The sequence below is a fragment of the Camelus bactrianus genome, chromosome 23 (assembly GCF_048773025.1).
Source record: "Camelus bactrianus isolate YW-2024 breed Bactrian camel chromosome 23, ASM4877302v1, whole genome shotgun sequence".
Classification (NCBI taxonomy): Eukaryota; Metazoa; Chordata; class Mammalia; order Artiodactyla; family Camelidae; genus Camelus; species Camelus bactrianus.
In genome coordinates this window covers 41,714,386-41,732,147 of record NC_133561.1, presented here as the reverse complement: position 1 = coordinate 41,732,147, position 17,762 = coordinate 41,714,386, and the positions used below count along the sequence as shown (strand labels likewise).

General features: G+C 48.8%; 2 long non-coding RNA genes across 2 annotated transcripts in view; one reads left to right on the top strand and one right to left on the bottom strand.

Annotated features, from left to right (window-relative positions):
- Nucleotides 1-5,331: 5,331 nt before the first annotated feature.
- On the bottom strand, nt 5,332-16,184 carry LOC141574799 (uncharacterized). Its single transcript, XR_012501946.1, has 3 exons — nt 13,770-16,184; nt 6,199-6,351; nt 5,332-5,441 (listed from the first exon to the last, which is right to left on the bottom strand). It is a non-coding gene; the product is annotated as an uncharacterized LOC141574799 (long non-coding RNA).
- Nucleotides 16,185-16,191: 7 nt separating this feature from the next.
- LOC141574798 (uncharacterized) overlaps nt 16,192-17,762 on the top strand; it is a 48,428-nt gene continuing 46,857 nt past the window's right edge. Inside the window, exon 1 of the long non-coding RNA XR_012501945.1 lies at nt 16,192-17,082. This is a non-coding gene — a long non-coding RNA (uncharacterized LOC141574798). The remainder of the gene's footprint in view (nt 17,083-17,762) is intronic.

Sequence of the window (17,762 nt, the reverse complement as noted above, 5' to 3'; positions counted from 1 at the left end):
GCCCAGGCAGAGGGCTGGGTCACACTGCAGAGAGGCAGCATCAGGAAACTAGAGGGCAGTGTGAGCTCTGGCTGTGTGTGTGTGTGTATATGTGGAACAGAACAGACTGAAACTCTCATAAAAAAGCACCAATGTTGGTATAATGGGGGAGGAATGACGCATGGCTGTGCCAAAGTCACTTTCTCCACTTGGCTCCATTGTTGGTGTGTTCTCATGAGAAGAGAAATGGGGCTTGGTCATAGCCAACACTGCTGCACAAAGGCAGAGCTGAATGTTGAATCCATATCCTGTGCCATTGTAACTTCACAGGCGGGACTGAGATTTGTTTACAGCCCCAGGCAGAGAGGGTGGATTTGCTCTCTCTGGTCACTTTGTGGATCCACACCTCTGGGACTTACAGGGAGTGAGTGGAGTTCTGACTCAAGAAGGGTGGCCAGTGAGGGTATTTACAACAGGGTGGTGTATGGTTCCATATGTGGATGCAGGATTGGGGTTTGAGCTGAACCTGTAGTGGACCACAAATTCATGTGTGTGAATACACACTTGCTAAGGCAGGTCCAAGGGACTGACACTGCTGGATCTGCACTGATGTTTCCTGGGGCTCAGAACCTGAGGGGCACCTGAGTAGTTGGCTGACATTCCCATAGCTAAAGCAGGGATAAAGCCAACATCAACAAATTGTACTTTGTAAGTCTGCATAACAAGTGACAGACAACACCACAGAGGGAACTCCCCAGTGGAAATCTCCTGCCTATTTTTCTTCACAACTGAAGTGCTCCCACCCTGCCTACTACACACCACAGCTCAGAAACGGGTCTAGAAGAAATACATAGAGCCAGAAAAATATAAGTAAATAAAGAAGCTGAGGAACCACTTTCAATTAAAAGAACAAGAGAAATCCCCTGAAAGAACAAACAGTAAAATAGACTGATAGTCTACTAGACTTCAAAAAGGGAATGATCAACACACTGAAAGAACTAAAAGAGACTATCAATAGAGACAGAAAACTTTGAAAAGAAAATTTAAACTATAAAGAAGAGTTAGTTAAAAATAGAAAATTCAACTACAGGCAATCAAAAACAGACTAGATAATGCAGAGGAATGAATAAATGACATAGGAGACAAGATAAAAGAAATAACCCAATACAGCAGACATAAAAGCCAATAAAAACCAATTAAAGCAAGATAATATAAAGTGCGCCAGCCTATGTATAATAGTGGGTCCCAGAAGGAGAAGAAAGAGAAAAGGGGATTGAAAAGATAGTTAAAGAAATCATGACTGAAAACTTTCCAAACCTTAAGAAGGAAAGAATTATCCAAGTACAAGAGGCACAGAGGGTCCCAAACAAGAAGAAACCAAACAGACCTACACCAAGACATATTATAATTAAAATGGTTAAAGTTAAAGATAAAGAAAATATTCTAAAGGCAGTGAGAGAGAAACAAAATGTTAGTTACAAGGGAGCCCTATAAGCATTCAGCAGATTTCTCTACATAAAAACTTCTGGCCAGAAGGGAGTGGCAAGATATATTCAAAGTCCTGCATGAGAAAAGGCTGCAAACTAGGATATTCTATCTAGAAAGACTCTCCTTTAGAACAGAAAGAGAGAGAAAGAATTTCACAGACAAGCAAAACTAAAAGAATTCAGCAGTACTAAATCTATGCTAAAAAAAAAATTGAAAGTTCTAATCTAAATAAAACATAAACAGGAAGCTATAGAAATTAGTAAACCATAATTGGAAATGCAATAAATACAGTGAATTGCAAGGGAAAACATGAAGATATAAATAAGTCAGTAAGTCAATAAAGAAAGCAAGAAAGAAAGAAACAATAGCAAAATCATAAAAGGCGTAAGAGGAGAACAAGAGAATATAGATTTTGTTCCCTTTTTTTTTCTTCTTTCTTTTTGTCTTCTTTCTTTTTAGGATGCACTTGAGCCTACATGACTATCAACTAAAACCAAACAGATGAAGTAAGGGGTTACCATACATGAAAGACAAGATAACCACAAATCAGAAGTATATAAAGAGTCATAAAACCCAAAAAGAAACCAAGCTTATAGAAAAGAAATTTATCATATGACAAAAATGAAAAAAAAATTAAAAGAAAGTAGCAAATAAGAAATACCAAATCAACTGGAAAACAAATTTCAAAATGGCAATAAAACCACATCTATAAAATAACTACTATAAATGTCCATGGACTAAGTGTTCCAATCAAAAGAAAAAGTGAAGGAGGAGGAAAGATGGTGGAGTAAAAAAGATGCTCAGAGCTCACCCTCTCCCACAAATTCACCAAGAGTGACATCCACAGACACACCCACCTCCCAGAACACCTGCTGAACTTTGACAGAATATTGCCTTCTTCAAAAGATAAAATTTTCCACAAATCTGGTAAGAGAAAAGAAGAAAAAGGAAAATAGTTCAGGACCATTCCAATGAGGAGGGAGCTGCAAAGGAGTAATAGCATTAATACACTGGGTCTACCCAACTCCAATGGCGAGTTCAGCAAGATGGAGAGGGAACATCTGCGGCTCGGATCTGTACAGAACAGCCTTTGACTGACAGAACTAAGTTAATTGGGCACAAAGAGTCCCAATGATCCCCAGCCCTAGACGTGAACCAGCAGGGGTGGGATGGGACAGGCTGTCTGAGTCGAGCAGAGGACTCGGGCTGACTGTACAGAGGAAACCTTGGGGGACTGCAATGTTCTGTGTGCCATGGCTGGGAGAGTATACAGATTAGAACAGCCTGGGTCCCCCATAAAATCCAGAAAAAAAAAAAGGCAAAGCAACACTGCTGGTCTGCCCTGGGGGGAAGGGGATCCGTAGCCTTTGTGTCCACAGACCCACAGTGCCATTATTGGAGACTTCTTGGGAGAAGAGTGTCAAGGCTCAGCCATAGCCACCATATTTTCTGGTTCATGGTTCCCAGGTGAAGGAGGGGTCAAAAGCCGAATCCCTAACTAGGGGCTCCGCAACCTCATAGGTAGGACTGAGATTTGTTTACAGTCCCAAGCAGAGGGGACCATTACACACCGATGCCTCTCTGAATTGGCTTTTCTAAGACAAATGGACAAGAAGCAGTGTTCTGGAACAGAGCAGGGGTGAGGGCTAGTGCAGCTGTTTTCTCTGAGTCCACCTATGAAGCATGGACCTAATGCGGCAGGGGAGCTACCTGCCAACTATCTTGCACAAGTGTGGTGCTGGGACCAGGCATCTGGTGGGGGTGCAGACCACCCACAAACTGATGCTGGAACACAGACCAGGAGCATGACTGGAGGGCCTCTGGAACCAGCAAGTGGAGTTTTCACAGCAGGATATGGGCAGGAGTGTGACAACCACAGGAAATAAAGGAGCTCCTGCTCAATAGCCAGGGCAGACTCAGGCCACCAGAACACCAGCCACACCACCAGCAAAAGGGCTAACAGGCAAAAGGCATGGAAGGAAGACTTGGCAACCACCCATAATTAAAAACAACCTTATGACAAAATTATTAAGAGTGCATATTCTTGGAGAAAGTCCAAGATAGTGGAGTAGAAGGATACTTGTATCTTATCCTCTCCAATAAATACACCAAGACTGACATTCACAGACACACCCATCCACTCAGAACTTCTGCTGAACTTTGATAAAACATTGCCATCTTCAAAAGACAAAATGTGCCACCAATCTGGTAGGAGAAAAGGAAAAAAGAAGGAAGAAATGCAAAATGGCTTGGGGTTGGTCCTTTGAAGAGGGAGCAGCAAAGGAGGGATAGTGCTGGTTGACTGGGTCTCCCCCTTTCCAACGGAGAGGTCAGCAGGATGGACAGGGAACCTCTGAGGCTCAGATGTGTACAGAACCGCCCTTGACTGACAGAATCAAGTTACATGGGCACAAAGTTTGTCAACAACCCCCAAACCTAGAAGTGAATCAGGGATGGGAAAGGACAGGCTGCTGGATCCAGGCAGACTCTGGTTGACTGTACAGAGGTAACCCTGGGGGACTACAGTGTGCTGTGGACAACTGCTTGGATTGTATACAGATCAGAACAGCCTGGGCCCCCCATAAAATAAGAAAAAAAAAATAAAGCAAAGCAACACTGCTGGCTTGCCTGAGGGAAGGGGAGTTTTGTCCTTTGTCTCTGCTGACCCACAGCAACATAACTGGTGATTTCTCAGAAGAAGAGAGATGAGGCTCAGCCACAGCCATCATACCCACCCAGGCAGAGGCAGGGTTGAAACCTGAATATGTACCTGGCAGTTCTGCAGCCTCATAGGTGGGACTGAGACTTGTTTACATCCCCAGACATATAGGAAGGTTCTGTCCTGGTGCGTCTATGAACTCGCACCTCTAAGACAAATGAACAAGGAGCAGAGTTCTGGCAAAGAGCAGGGACTAGGGCTGGAGTGGCCATTTGCCTCAAGCCCACCTACAGAGTGTGGAACAGATGTGGTGTGGGGAGTAGCACTGAACAGGGGAGCAACCAACCCAACTACTGTGCAGGACTGCTGCACCTGGACACGGCATTGGGAAGGGGCACACTCTGCCCACCTACCATGCAGGAGAGCAGCACCAAGATGCAGCATTGGGAGGAGATGTGACATGTCTACCTACAGGCACTGGGAGCAGCACAGACCAAGGGTGTGACCAGAGGGTCTCTGGAACCAATGAGCTGAGTTCATGAAACAAGGCAGGGGCAGGAGCAGTGACAACCACAAAACAAATAGGAGTCCCCATTCAATAGCCAGGGTAGGCTCTGGTAAACAGGTTAACGGCCACATCCGTAACCAAAGGGATAACAGACAAAAGGCACAGAAGTAAGACTTGGCAACCACACTTTTTTAAGAAAGACATCTTGATAAAATTATTAAGGGCACACAATCTCCACGGGAACATCCTCTCTTCTTTTTCTGTTCCATTTTCTTTTACTTTTTAAATGTTACTTCTTAAATAATTTTTATATTTCTATTTTTAATCCCTTTTAAAATTTTCTTTTAAAATACTAATATTATTATCTTTCAATTTGTCCAATTTCATTTTTATCTTTGTTTTGTTCTTCTGTTATGATGATACTCTGTTCTCAAATATTTTTCTTCCTTTAATGTTTTAAAAATTCATCCCAACTCAATTGTTATCTTGTTTCAATATGTTCTTCTGCTATTGATTATACTGCTTTAAAACTAATTTCTTTGTGCTTAGTTTTATTTCTGCATCCACTTTATATAAATAAATAAACCCCTAAAGGACGACAGTAGATAACTGATACTCCATAAGCCATAGTGCCAGAGAGATATAAGCAAGATGAAGAAGCAGAGCCACCTCTACCTAGAAAAGGTAGTTTCTACTCACCAGAGTGGAGGAGGGGACTGCACCCCATGCGGGGTCACACCCCATGGGAAAGCCTGGGGTCAGGATCGGAGGAGCAGGGTGCTGTGGACAGGATCTGTCACAGGGTTTCTGCAGGAGGGGAGGGTGAGGCATGTGAGCAGGCTGAGGACTGGCCATTTGAGTAAGTTCATGGGCTCTGGGGTGGAGGGGCTCCCCCAAGTGTCTGGACTTGACTCTGGGTGAGTTGGGCAGGTGGACAGTGGCTCAGTGTGAGTCCAAGTCCAGTGGAGGAGGTAGTGCGTTAGATCTAGAAGGACTCCTTCTGGGGTGGGAGGGCCCACAAGGGAGGCAGGAGGCCAAGTCCAGGTGACTGAGAACAGGGTGTGTCCTGCATAGGCCTGCAGGGCAGACGAAAACATCCAGTCTACAGAAGGTGGAAACACGGTCCATACAAGGGCTCAGCTCAGATGTCAGCCCCTCAGAGGAGCCTTCCCTGCCTGCACAGTCTACAGGGACAGCCTCCTCCACGCACATCTCCCCAGCAGACACCTTCTCCATTTCCTGCATAGCATTCAGGACCCGGGCCCCTGCTCCACGCCCAGCCATGGTTCCGCTGCCCTGAGGAAAAGCCCTCACAGGAGCCATCAAGCCCTGCAAGACCTGGGCCCCACCTCTCTGTCTCTTCTGCCACCACTGTCTCCACCTCGCCCTCTTCTCCTCCACTCCTGCACTCCTGACTTCCCCCAGCCCTGTGTGCTCTCCAGAGCACGTGTCCCTCCTAACATGCTGTGTGTGCTCACTGTGTCTCATCCACTGCATGCCTCCCACCCAGGTCAGTATCCAGTGCACAGTAGGGCTCAGTAAGTAGAGAATGAATGACTCTTACCATCACTGCTGGGAAGACTTTTGTCTTTGGCCTACAGTGATCACACACCCTTCACACATTCGCTGACGTCCTACTGTGTGTTGGGCGGGTTCCAGATACCGGGCACAGCAGGTAGTGAAGCAGGCAGGTCTCCATTCTCATGCAGCAGACAGCCTGGTGGGGGACACAGAGAAAATTAAGTAAAATATGCACAGTGTCCGGAGGTGATATGTTCCATGGAGAAAAATAAGGTCAGGGAGGAAAATTGAGCAGATTCCTGGAGGTGTTTAAGAAGCAGGCAGAGAGAGATCCTGGCTGAAAGAGCAGCCAGCGCAAAGGCCCTGAGGCCACAGTGGGATGCGCGTGGAGGGTCTTAGTTATCCGTGTGAGTTCTTAGTCCTGCCGTGAGTATGTATGTTGCTTTTATTTGTAAACAATTGATTTCACCTTTATAGCAAATTAACCTGCATCATCAATCTGCATAATTTAGCCAATTCTGTTTCAGGTGTTGTGGGCACAATGGCGGGCTAGTTACTTGGGTTGGTAAAGAATTACCAGCGTCTGAGAAGGGTTTAGGAAAGTTTAATAGGGACACTGCTATAGGCAACATCAGGCCACACAGGCAAGAGGTGCCTACACGAGGGCCAAGGTTGAGTTTGTGGGGTCGGTTATTGGGGGGGTGCTGTGCACACAAGGAGGAGGGGGCTGCATGATCAATTCTTGCACAGGTACCTGGTTGGTTGTGAGATCTGTCAGGGGCTTCTCTGAACAACAGTCTTTACCAGTTTAATAAGGGCAGGATGTGAGGCCTCTCTTCCTAGGGCAATGAGTTTTCATAGGGTAAACACACAGCAAGAGAAGATGTTTTATAGCTTGTGGAAATGCAGGTGTGCAAAGGGTCCTGCAGTGGGGAGTGGGAGGTAAGGTGTCACTGGGCTCTAGGTACACAGAGAGCCCAGGTGTGAGGGTGTATGACTCTAAAGAGTGCCAGCTGTTTTCACACCAGTGACTTTATGTGGAAACAGGAGACTCTAGGTTGTCAGCACGTGTCTACTCAGTGAGCTCCCTAAGTCTAGCTCTGTCAGGCACCATGTGAAATGAACATGAAGGTCCCCACCCTGAGGACCCCAATGAATTAACATCTTGACATCCTCAAGCCCCTTACCCTGCACCACCGCCCCACCTCATCTGGGTCTCAGTCTCTGACACTGACATCAGTGGCACCTTTGTTCCCTATATCCAGCTCCTCTGGACGTCTCTGTGATGAGATGTTCCATGTCAGCGAGCCCCAAACTGAGCTCTGCCTTTACCCCATGAATGCTTCATCCCTGTGAAGCCCCTTGAGAAGGAGCCACCACTAGCAGGATCCTTCAGCCCTGAGTCTCTGCCTTCCCCACCCCTCTGATTTCCCCCAGCCCATGATCCCCTCTGGAGGTCCCTATTATCCTCTCCCTCCCACTTCAGTCGGGCTGCACACCAAATCCCTCTTCACAATCTCCCACAAGACAGGTCCAGGTCCAATTGGGGACACTGAGTTGACACAGGTTGGTGTTGCTGGCAATGAAGAGCAGGATCCTGTAGCAGAGGAGAGGCAAGGGCTCCAAATCCACCAGAACACAGGCTAAAGTGGGGGCAAGACACCCATAAAGGGTGAGGCAGGCATCACACTGCAGCCCCGCCCTCTGTTCCCCCAGGGTGCCCTGTGTTTCCTGCTTTGGCCTGGGGGACTTCCCCCCTCACTCTCTGTTAGAGGGGTGCCCATTCATTCATTCACACCCTCATTCACCATGTACATGGGTCCTGCTCAGTGCCAGGCCTCAGCTGGATGACAGCTCATCCTTGGGGACACAGCTCAGATCTCACCTCCTCCATGAAGCACTTCTGGATTCCCACCCCTCCTGAAGTTCCTCTGGCCTCAGTTGGGACCACTAGGGCTGAGACCACACTCTGATTACTTCCCAAGTCTGTGATCTCTGTGAAAGCCCTGGGCTCAATGTGGAAAGAGACTCAGAAAAATGGGGCAAAAAGGGGCTAAGAAAAATGTTACTAGTTCTCTATTACAGAGAAGGGCACTGAGCAGAGAGAGGGCAGTGTCCAACCAAAGCCACAGAGGAGGGTCTCAGTGAGCCCTCCCATTGCCCTGTTACTAGTTCTCTGTTACAAATGAGGACACTGAGCCACAGAGAGGGAGCAGAGCCCTGCTATAGTCTTGACCCCACAGCCTGTGTCCTTTATGACTAGCTCCATGCTGCCAGCAGGGGTATGGGCCTGGAATGGAGGTTGAAAGCAGCCTGACCCCCAGGACCCCTTCATACACAAAGTCAGTCTCAGGAAACACCCCTCAATACCTACTATACACCCCTGGGATTGGGACCTGATTGCTGTTCCTGGAAGCTGGCTAGGCTTCCCTGTGAATTGGCCCAGGAGATGCTTGGGACAGACACAGGGCCCCTGAGGCTCCCTGTCCCCAGATGAGCAGCTCTGGTCCCCTTGACTGTCCTGGCAGAGGCCTGATGACATAAGGTGTTGGCTGGGTAGCCAGCTGTGGAGATGAGGAAATGGGAGCAACATGCAGGTATATGCAGAGGTCCAGGTATTCACTCAACAATCATTGATTCAGGCCTTGCAGTGTGGCTGGCCTGGGCCCAGGCCTGGGTGTCCAATAGTGAATACAGTCAACCCCTTGAGCCTTCTGGGAAAGCAGTGCTCAGAGAAACGGGCCCTCAGTGCCCCCATCCTGCTCCCCATGAACAATCACTCTGAGATGAGGCTGCAGCCATGGGTCCTAGTGGAGGGTGAAGGGAGGAAGGAAACCCAGAGTGGGCACTGACCATGAGCCTGGACACTGGAACCAGATGGCCTGGGCTCTGTAAACTGGGGTGGTCACCTCCCCTGTTCTCTCTGTGCCTCAGTTACTTCTTCTGCAGAAATGGTTGATTATGCCTGTCCCTGCCCCACAGATTTTCATGAGGAGTCAGTGATCTCTTATGCGTGTAGGACAGTGCCTGGCTATGGGTCAGGATTCTGCTCACCTCACAATAGTCTGTCCCACTTTAAAGATGAGAAAGCCAAGGCTAAGGGGGTTATGAGACCAGCCTGGGCTAGCCCCCTTCTCATGCTCTGCTGTCCAGGTCTCCTGCTTTTACATCATCCCTCTGCCCCCATATCCACCCAGCAAACTAGGTGCTAAGAATCTGAGCAAATCAGAGTATGAATGGAGGCACACCCTCTCCCCAACTTAGGCTCTTGGGGCGGTGGGCAGGATGGGGATATCGGGCTCCCCCAGACTGTCCAGGAGGCCCAGCATGGCTGTCACCTCATTTCCACTCAACACGGAGTAGGTGTGTGTCCACGGGCCAGAGGGCGATGGAGTAACCCAGGGTGGGTGGATGCTAGGTAGGTGTGGGAGGCACAGAGTGGCCCCTGGAAGACAGTGTCCAGGCAGCCAAGGTGTAGGGAATGAGGGTGCCCAGAAGGGGCAGAGGACAGAGTCCAGCCTGGACACCACCACCTGCTGGACCCTGATCTGGGGTGAGAATTGGGACAAGCCAGGGCCCCGCTAGGACTCCTCATCCAGCAAAGAGGTGAGGAAAAGTTAAGGAGACAATGGAGGCTGACCCCACCATGCTCCCTGTGTGAGGGCGCTGCTTCCAGGATATTGGAGTTTCCTTAGACCTTTGTGAAGTGGCTGCTGTTTCCAGCCCCATGTGGGCAGAAGGACTGAGGCAGGGAGGACAGAGTGACTCAGGACAGAACTAGGATTCAACCAAGAGTGTGTGCTGGGCCTCTCGCTGAGAGCAGCCTCTGGGCATCATGGACTCAGGAAGTGTCTTGTCCTCCCTCTTAAGGCTCCTGGCATGTTAGGCAGGAAAGGTCCCAGTGCCCATACCTGGTCCTCTCTGGGTGATGCTGACATGTGGGATCATGATGGTCCTGGGAAAGGAGAGAGAATGTAGGCTGGGCGTCAGGTCTGCATCAGACCCTAATGATGCCCCTAATGTTGTGTGACCTGGAAACTCCCTGACCTCTCTGTGCCTGGCTTTCCAGCTCTGACTCAGAGGACTGCTGTGCTTGGCACACAGTAGGACCTCAATCAGAGGAAAAAGCCAGCCCTTCCCCAGGAACCTCTCCTCTTACATGCCCAAAGCTAAGCCCATGTGCCACACATCACCAGAGCTGATACTTGACAAACAGGGCAAGTGAAATCTAGCAACCCCTCCCTCCTGCCTGAGGCCCTTCCCTCCTCAGTGAGTGGCTCAGAGCAGGCCTCTGCATCCCAGAAGCCTGAACTGAGCCTTGTGACCTGGAGGAGTCCCTGTTCCACACAACTTTTTTTCCAGGTGCTTCCAACAAGACACAAAAACACCTGGTCAGTCTCTTAGCTGCAAGGTCCTCCCTTTGCAAATTCCCCCATCATATCCGGGCTAGAAGATGTGAGTTCCAGGGCCCATGACCATACAAATGATGACTTCAGGGAAACATCCCTGCCCACACTGCACTCTTCAGAGCCCACCTTCTAAAAGAAGGGGTAGTGACCCACGGTTGTGCACAGTTTTATCAGAACACAGCCATCACCCACCCACCATTGGAAACATGTGAGAAGCAGAGATTCCCAAGTGCCTGGACCCCTGTCATCCAGAAAGCAGAGGTTAGGGTAACAGACAGAAGGGGAGAAAGTACTTTCATACTATGTATCTGATAAGGGGTTAACACCCAAAACATATAAATAACTCTTACAATTCAACAGCAAAATAACAAGCAATCTGATTTAAAAAGTGGGCAGAGGAACTGAATAGACATTTTTCCAAAGAAGGCACACATATGTCTAACAGGTACATGAAAAGGTGCTCAACATCACTCACCATCAGGGAAATGCAAATCAAAACCACAATGAGATATCCCCTCACACCTGTCAGGGTGGGTGTCATCAAAATACAAGAGATAACAAGTGATGGTGGTGGTGTGAAGAAAAGGGAAGCTTCTGCAATGTTGGTGGGAATGTAAATTGATGCCATCACTCTGGAAAAGAGTAAGAAGACTCCCCCAAAATTTAAAATTAGAACTTCCGTATGATCCAGCAAGTCCACTGCTGGGAATATATCCAAAGGAAATGAAATCACTATGTCAATGAGACAACTGCACCCTCACGTTCACTGTATCATTATTTACAATAACCAAGATACGTAAACAATCTGTGTCCATCAACAGATGAATGGATACAGAAAACGTGATGCATATATATGTATATATAATGGAATCTTATTCAGACATTAAAAAAATGAAATCCTGCCATTTGTGACAACTTGGATGGACCTTCAGGGTATTATGCTAAGTGAAATAAATAAGACAGAGAAAGACAAATACCTATGATCTCATTTATATGTGGAATCTACAAAATAAACCGAAACCCATAGAAACAGAGATCAGGTTGGTGGTTGCCAGAGGTGAATCAGGGGGTGATTGAAATTCGGGAAGATAATCAAAATGCAAATTTCCAGTTAGAAGATAAACAAGTCCTGGGGACATAATGTACTGCAAGGTGACTGTAGTTAACAACACTGCGCTGTGCATTTGATAGTTGTTAAGAGAGAACCTCTTAAAATTTCTGATCACAAGGAAAATAGTGTGTGACTATGGGTGATGACAGACGTCAAGTAAACTTAATGCAGTGATCATTTCACAATATGCACATGTAACAAGTCATTATGCTGCACACCTAAAGCCAACAAAGTTATGTGACAATTGTATCTCAGGAATATTTATCCCAGGAAGCGGGGGTGCGAGCCTGGATTACCTACTGCAGGAGCTGCCTTTGCCCTCCAACAGCAGAGGGTGGTAGTTGTGACAGGGACTGTAGGTCCCTCAAAGCCTAGAATGTTTACTGTCTGGACCTTCACAGGGAGAGTGTGCAGACCCTGCCCTGGAAGACGGTGGTCATGGCAGCAACAACGGCCTGCCTGTGTGCAGGCTCAGCCCAGACAGCTCCTGTGCTCTGCTGTCACCGCATTTACTTCCCTCCACACCCTCAGAGGGAGAGGCTTCAATGTTCCGATTTTACACATGAGAAAACTGAGGCTCATTTGCTTTGAATTATTGACCAATTGTTGGGGGAAGTTTTGAACTCCAGTGTTCTGATTTCAAAGCCACATCTCAGTCCTGATTTTTAGAAGGTGGATGTCCAGGCACTGGGGACCCTCCACCTTCCCCACTTGTAGTCTTACTCTGGGGCTGCCATCCCCGAGGCGTCTGGGTGAACACATTTAATCCGCTTACTCTGCACCAGCTGAGCCCTTGGCTGCCAGTCTGTTGTCGCTGCCTGACACCAGCTGAGTTTTACAAGTGAACAATCACCCCCTGCCAGCCCACCTGCCCTGCTATGTGGGGCAGACCCCTCCTAGCCTGGTCATTCTAAACCCTTAGCTCACACATTTGCACAACTGCATCGAAAGGGCCCTACTCCCTGTGTGGAGGTATCGACAAGGGGAAGGGAGGGGAGTTTTGGGTGGCCCCTTACTCTGAAGGTGACACATGACAGGGACATGTTCATGTCCATAATGGCACTCAATTTGAAGCTAAGAACATGGTCACAGCGAGGGGTAAAAGCTGAGAGGCTACAAGGCTGCTGAGAAAGGGGCTTGACTATTGAATTATAAATGTGTAATTTAATTTAAAAATTAGCCCCCTGGGTGATAAGAATTTGCCCCTAAGGCCAGAATTGGCCACCTGACCCCTGGGAACCCCTCAATTCCAGGATGTAATCATCTGAGCATGGAGGGGGCTTAAATTGGGGTGCTGTCCTCTCAGTCATGGTGCACCTGCCCACGTATGCACACATGAACTGCAGTTCTCACACATAAAGGCACCTCTCATGCCCTGCCAAGGAGGTCCAGGTCATAAGGAAGGGATGACAGACTGTGAGGTCACACGTGTGCCCCTGCAGTGGTGAATGTTGTATAGGGAAGAGCCACCCCCCACTCTCACCTCCAGGAGGGGTGCTGGAGGGAGCAGGACTCCTGAGCCCCTAGGCTTAGCAAGCATCCTGGCTGAGGGTGGGGAGGCTGTCCACTCTGAAGTCATAGGTCAGATGGTAGATTGGGGTCCCACCCCCACAGCTCACCAGTGAGACCGTCTAGTCTGTTTTCTCTGTAAACTGGAACCCAGTCACCCTCACCCTCAGAAGTGGGGGCAGCCTGTGTAAATTACAACACAAAGCCCTGGGCTGTTTCAGGTGCCCGGGGGTGTCCAGCCCCCCTAGGCCGGGCAGGTGGGAGAGGAGATGTATGAGTTAGCAGGTGTGAGAGCAGAGCTGAGACTTGGCTGAGTGCATGCACACTAATATCCAGGAACTGAGAGCTACCACTAGCAAATCTGTTCACTGAGGCCATGTGTACTCTCCCTTGTCATTTACAATCCCCTGTTTGAACAGAGGCCTCTGGAGTCTATTAGCCACATTGTTGCCTGTCACCACACCGTTGCAGTTCCAGGGTCTCCATTTAGCCAGCTTGAAGGAATAGTCAAACTTTTTCTTAAAACCAGTGACAGAAAACCAAAGTGGCTTAAAGAAGCAAACAGGGCAGGAGAGAATGACTTACCTAACTGAGACATCCACAGGGAGATAGCTTCAGGCAGGGCTGTACCTGGTGCTCAGTGACATCAGCAGAAGTCATCCTTCCCCACCTCTGGGCTCTGCCACTGGTGTCATCTTCACATGGCTCTGCCTTTATGAGAGCAAGATAGTCACCAACTGCCACAGGCTGATATCATCACCCCTCAACTCCCAACTGAAATAGAACTTCTCTGCTCCCAGGATTCCAGTAAGTAGGCCTGACCTCCGTGGAGCCTGATTGGGCTGGTGCCCAGCCCTGAGCCAATCACAGTGGCCAGGGAGGATGGAAAATGCTGATAGGCCAGATCAAGGCCATGTGACCATCCTCTCCAGGAAACCTGTGAGCTGTTCACCTGTTTTCAGGTTGGGAGAGTGTGATGTCTCCCAGAGGATCCTGCTACTAGTACAACCTGCATTTGGCACAATGAGCTGAAATGAGCCTGTCTGCTTGGTGACAAGTGACAGGTCACTTAGTGGTTCCCTGCTCCAGGGAGGGAGGCATGTCCAAAGAGTATTGGGGCTTCAGAGCCAGAATGTAGTAGAAAAGCCTCCCAGTCTCCCAAAAGGTGGGAAAGTGAGCAGTGACACTGGAAAGGCACTCCTCTCTGTGGCCCTTGGCTTTCTCCTTGTTACAGTGGAGAGTGCAGTGTTGCCCCTGACAGTCCACTTCCCTGCTGGGAGGCCTTTGCAACAGGTGGAGAGTGCTTGGAAAAGCCCACTTATTCTGAGGAACTGTTATTGCTCCTGGTGGCATTATTATTTTCATGTCACTTGTGAGGTGGGCCCTGAGGGGTCCCTGATCTGGGGGCACAGACACCCACAGAAACTTTGCCCAGTATTGCTGTTCATTCAACAATGACTTACCGAGCACCTACTGTGTGTCAGATTCCCAGGGTAGAGCAGTGGTGTTGACAGCGCAAGCCCCTGCCTCACCTCATCTCTGCATCCCAGGTGGGGTCACCAGAATGGGAGTTCAGGAAGCAGAGGACATGGCAGAAGCCTTGTGGGAACCCCTGGGTTTTTCTCTGTGCTGAGGGCACTAGCAGCACACCGATTGTGGGACTCAGTACCGGCAGGACCTAGCATTGATGGTTAAAGGAGAGAGGCATTTCTACAAGCACATCCTCACTAACCCCAGGCTCTGGAGGGCAGCTCCACTCTGCTCAACCTCAGGGGGCATCTTCCACCATCCTGATCACCCTCTGGTATTACTCCCCGCTCAGGTACACTTTTCCCTGTGGCAGCTACACTCAGAATATGTGTTTGTTTCTCTCCCATGTGGTTAAGTGGACTTCAGACACATGATAGTGATGGAGTGGCTAAGCCTCTGGGCAGATTGCTGGGTGACCGGCGGAAATTGCTGCACATGGTGAGCTCCCTTCTGCCAACCAATGGGCCAGGCCCCACCACTGTTCTGTCTGTTCTACCTTACTTAATCTGCACAGACATTCTGTGCAGGACATCCTGTTATCCCCCATCTCTGATGACTTTGGGTGGACAAAGCTTGGGTTTGAGAAAGTTGCCCAGGTCACATTGTTGACAAGTGGGGAGCTGGGGATTTGCACCCTGGTCCCAGGAGTCTGGATCATGGAAAGGCCTGGGTGGGGCAGCTTATTGCCAAGGGAAGTCCTGCCCAAGCCTCTCCCATGAGAGCCCACCCAACAGCACATCTAGCAGAGTCAGCATTTCCTGGACCAGATGGACAGAACCTCAAAACCTCTTTGCAAACAGATTGTTTCCATGTTCTTTTGCAAACACAGAAAGGCCACAGGCCAGGGAAGGATAAGGCCAAGAGTGTTTTCATTGGGGAGAGTGAAGGACAAGTGTGAAGACACACAGCACTCCCAGGAGCCTTCTCGGCAGAGCTTGCCCCTGGGTGAGCAGCTACCATGACTACCTATCATAACACTGTGAGGTTCATGCCTGTACAAGCCTGCCTGTGAGAAGAGCAAAGTGAAGCTCAGAGAGGTGTGGGGACACTCCAAAGACAAACAGATAAGGTGGGATCATCACCACCATGCTGTGCTGGGACAGGCAGTCACCTGTCACACTGCTCATGCATGGCCTGCTGGGAGTAGTGAAGGCCTGATAGGAGCACAGGAACACTGTGGTGTTGGTGATGTTTCTACTTGGGACAGCTGGTACCGGGGGCTCTAGCTGATTCTTCATTGTGCCTGCTTTGAGTGTCAGAATGTTGCAGCCTCATGTAGGGGAAGGGCTGTCTCCTTTCCACACCGGTGCACAAGGAAGAGCATGCACACACTGGCATCACCATAGACCACCGGCTGGATCAGGATCTGGAGCTCAGAGCAGAAACTGCCAACACCAGGAACTGGTGCAAGAGGAGGACCTGAGTGCCCCCTGAAACATTTCTAATTTTAAAAACATACTTAATTAGGGGGAAGTGATAAACAGTTGATCCCTTCAAAATATTGTTTTCCAAGGAACAATAGCACCTCAGCATTGTAAGAGGATTAACTCAGTCGTCAATAACCGTCACTGTAGGTATGAGAAAACAGTGTTAGGAGTTACAAAAGGGTCTCAAGATCATGCAGGTCAGAACTGAGAACCGTCCAAAGCATGTGCTGCATGATAGCCTCTCTAAGCTACCTGAGGCTTGGTCTGCTCCTGACACAGGGCAGATGGTTCTGAGAAAACCACACTCCTCAGGGGACCCCAGGGAATTGACAGAGTTGAGTTTGGGTTCCTGATCATCTTCTAAGTCTAGAATTTTGAGATTCTTCTGCACCTGTCCTTCCTCCAGAACAGAATCTGATTCAGGCGGGATTCCAAAGACTGAGGCATGTGCCAGTCAAGAGAGCAGGCATGGCTGGATGAGCGCATCGCCAGTGCCATCAACAAAGAGGCCAGGGCACTGAGATTTCCAGTGATTTAGCATCCTGGCTGGGAGGGGTCATGTGTTCTATAGTGAGTTCTGAGTATACTGCACCGCCCTCGAGGACCTGAAGGGGGAGCGCGAAGCCAGCGTGTCTTAGGTGGCGGTGCGCATGCGCAGTCCGCGTCAGCAGCCAGCATCTTCCCTGGGGGCGGAACTTGTTTTCCTCAGGACTGAGCGGGCGGCGCCATGGAGGCTCCAGGACAGCGCTGCCTGCGTGTCCGCGGGAGGAGGACGCTCCCCGCCCGCTGTCTGAATTTACGCCGGTTTCCCACTGCCTGCGCCCGCTTCCTGCCGGGGTGTGTGTGGACCTGACCGAGCTGGGGCCCCGGCCGGCTGGGCAGGAGGGGAAGGGTGCGCTGCCGGGCCCGCTTCGACTATTCTCCTCGCCCGCAGGGACCGGGTGAGTGTCCGCGTCCCTGGTCCTCACTGCCCGGGTCCCCGCTCCCCTGTGTGATCGGGGGTGTGTACACCGCGGGTCAGGAGCGGGGACGCAGGTGTAATCGGAAAGGGGCTGAGAAAGTACTGAAAGAGTTAAAGAGAAGTGTGTAAATCACATTATGTTAATTTTTATATTTTAAGTGTGTCAAAGTCAGAGTTTATCGTGCTTTTACTTTCTTGTCTTTAAAGGCATGCAATCATTTATTTTATACTTAAAATATGCTTCTCAGCTTATCTCGTTTTCAAGTCAAAATACTGCCATGGTTGACATTTTCTCATAATATAGTGACCATCTTCAACATGTGTGAATATAAACTCATCGAAAAAATCTTGCACCATTCCATGGTGAGTAGTCTTGTTAAAAATAATATCCAGGCCATTACTAAATTATTACAAAAATATAAATTTTTTGAATCACTTTTAGAAGTTCCACACACAGTGGTATTTTTAAAACACCAACCACTGCATAGTGCTTAAGACCATTTAAGATGAAATATATTCAAACCTAAAACTTTAGAATACTCAAAAGGCAGGATAATGGCTGTTTTTTCATTGCAAATACATTTTTTCTACGTAAGTGCAAAATACGAAGGTATTCAGCTAAATTTTGTATATCTTTATTCAAAAGGTGAAATTAGAATA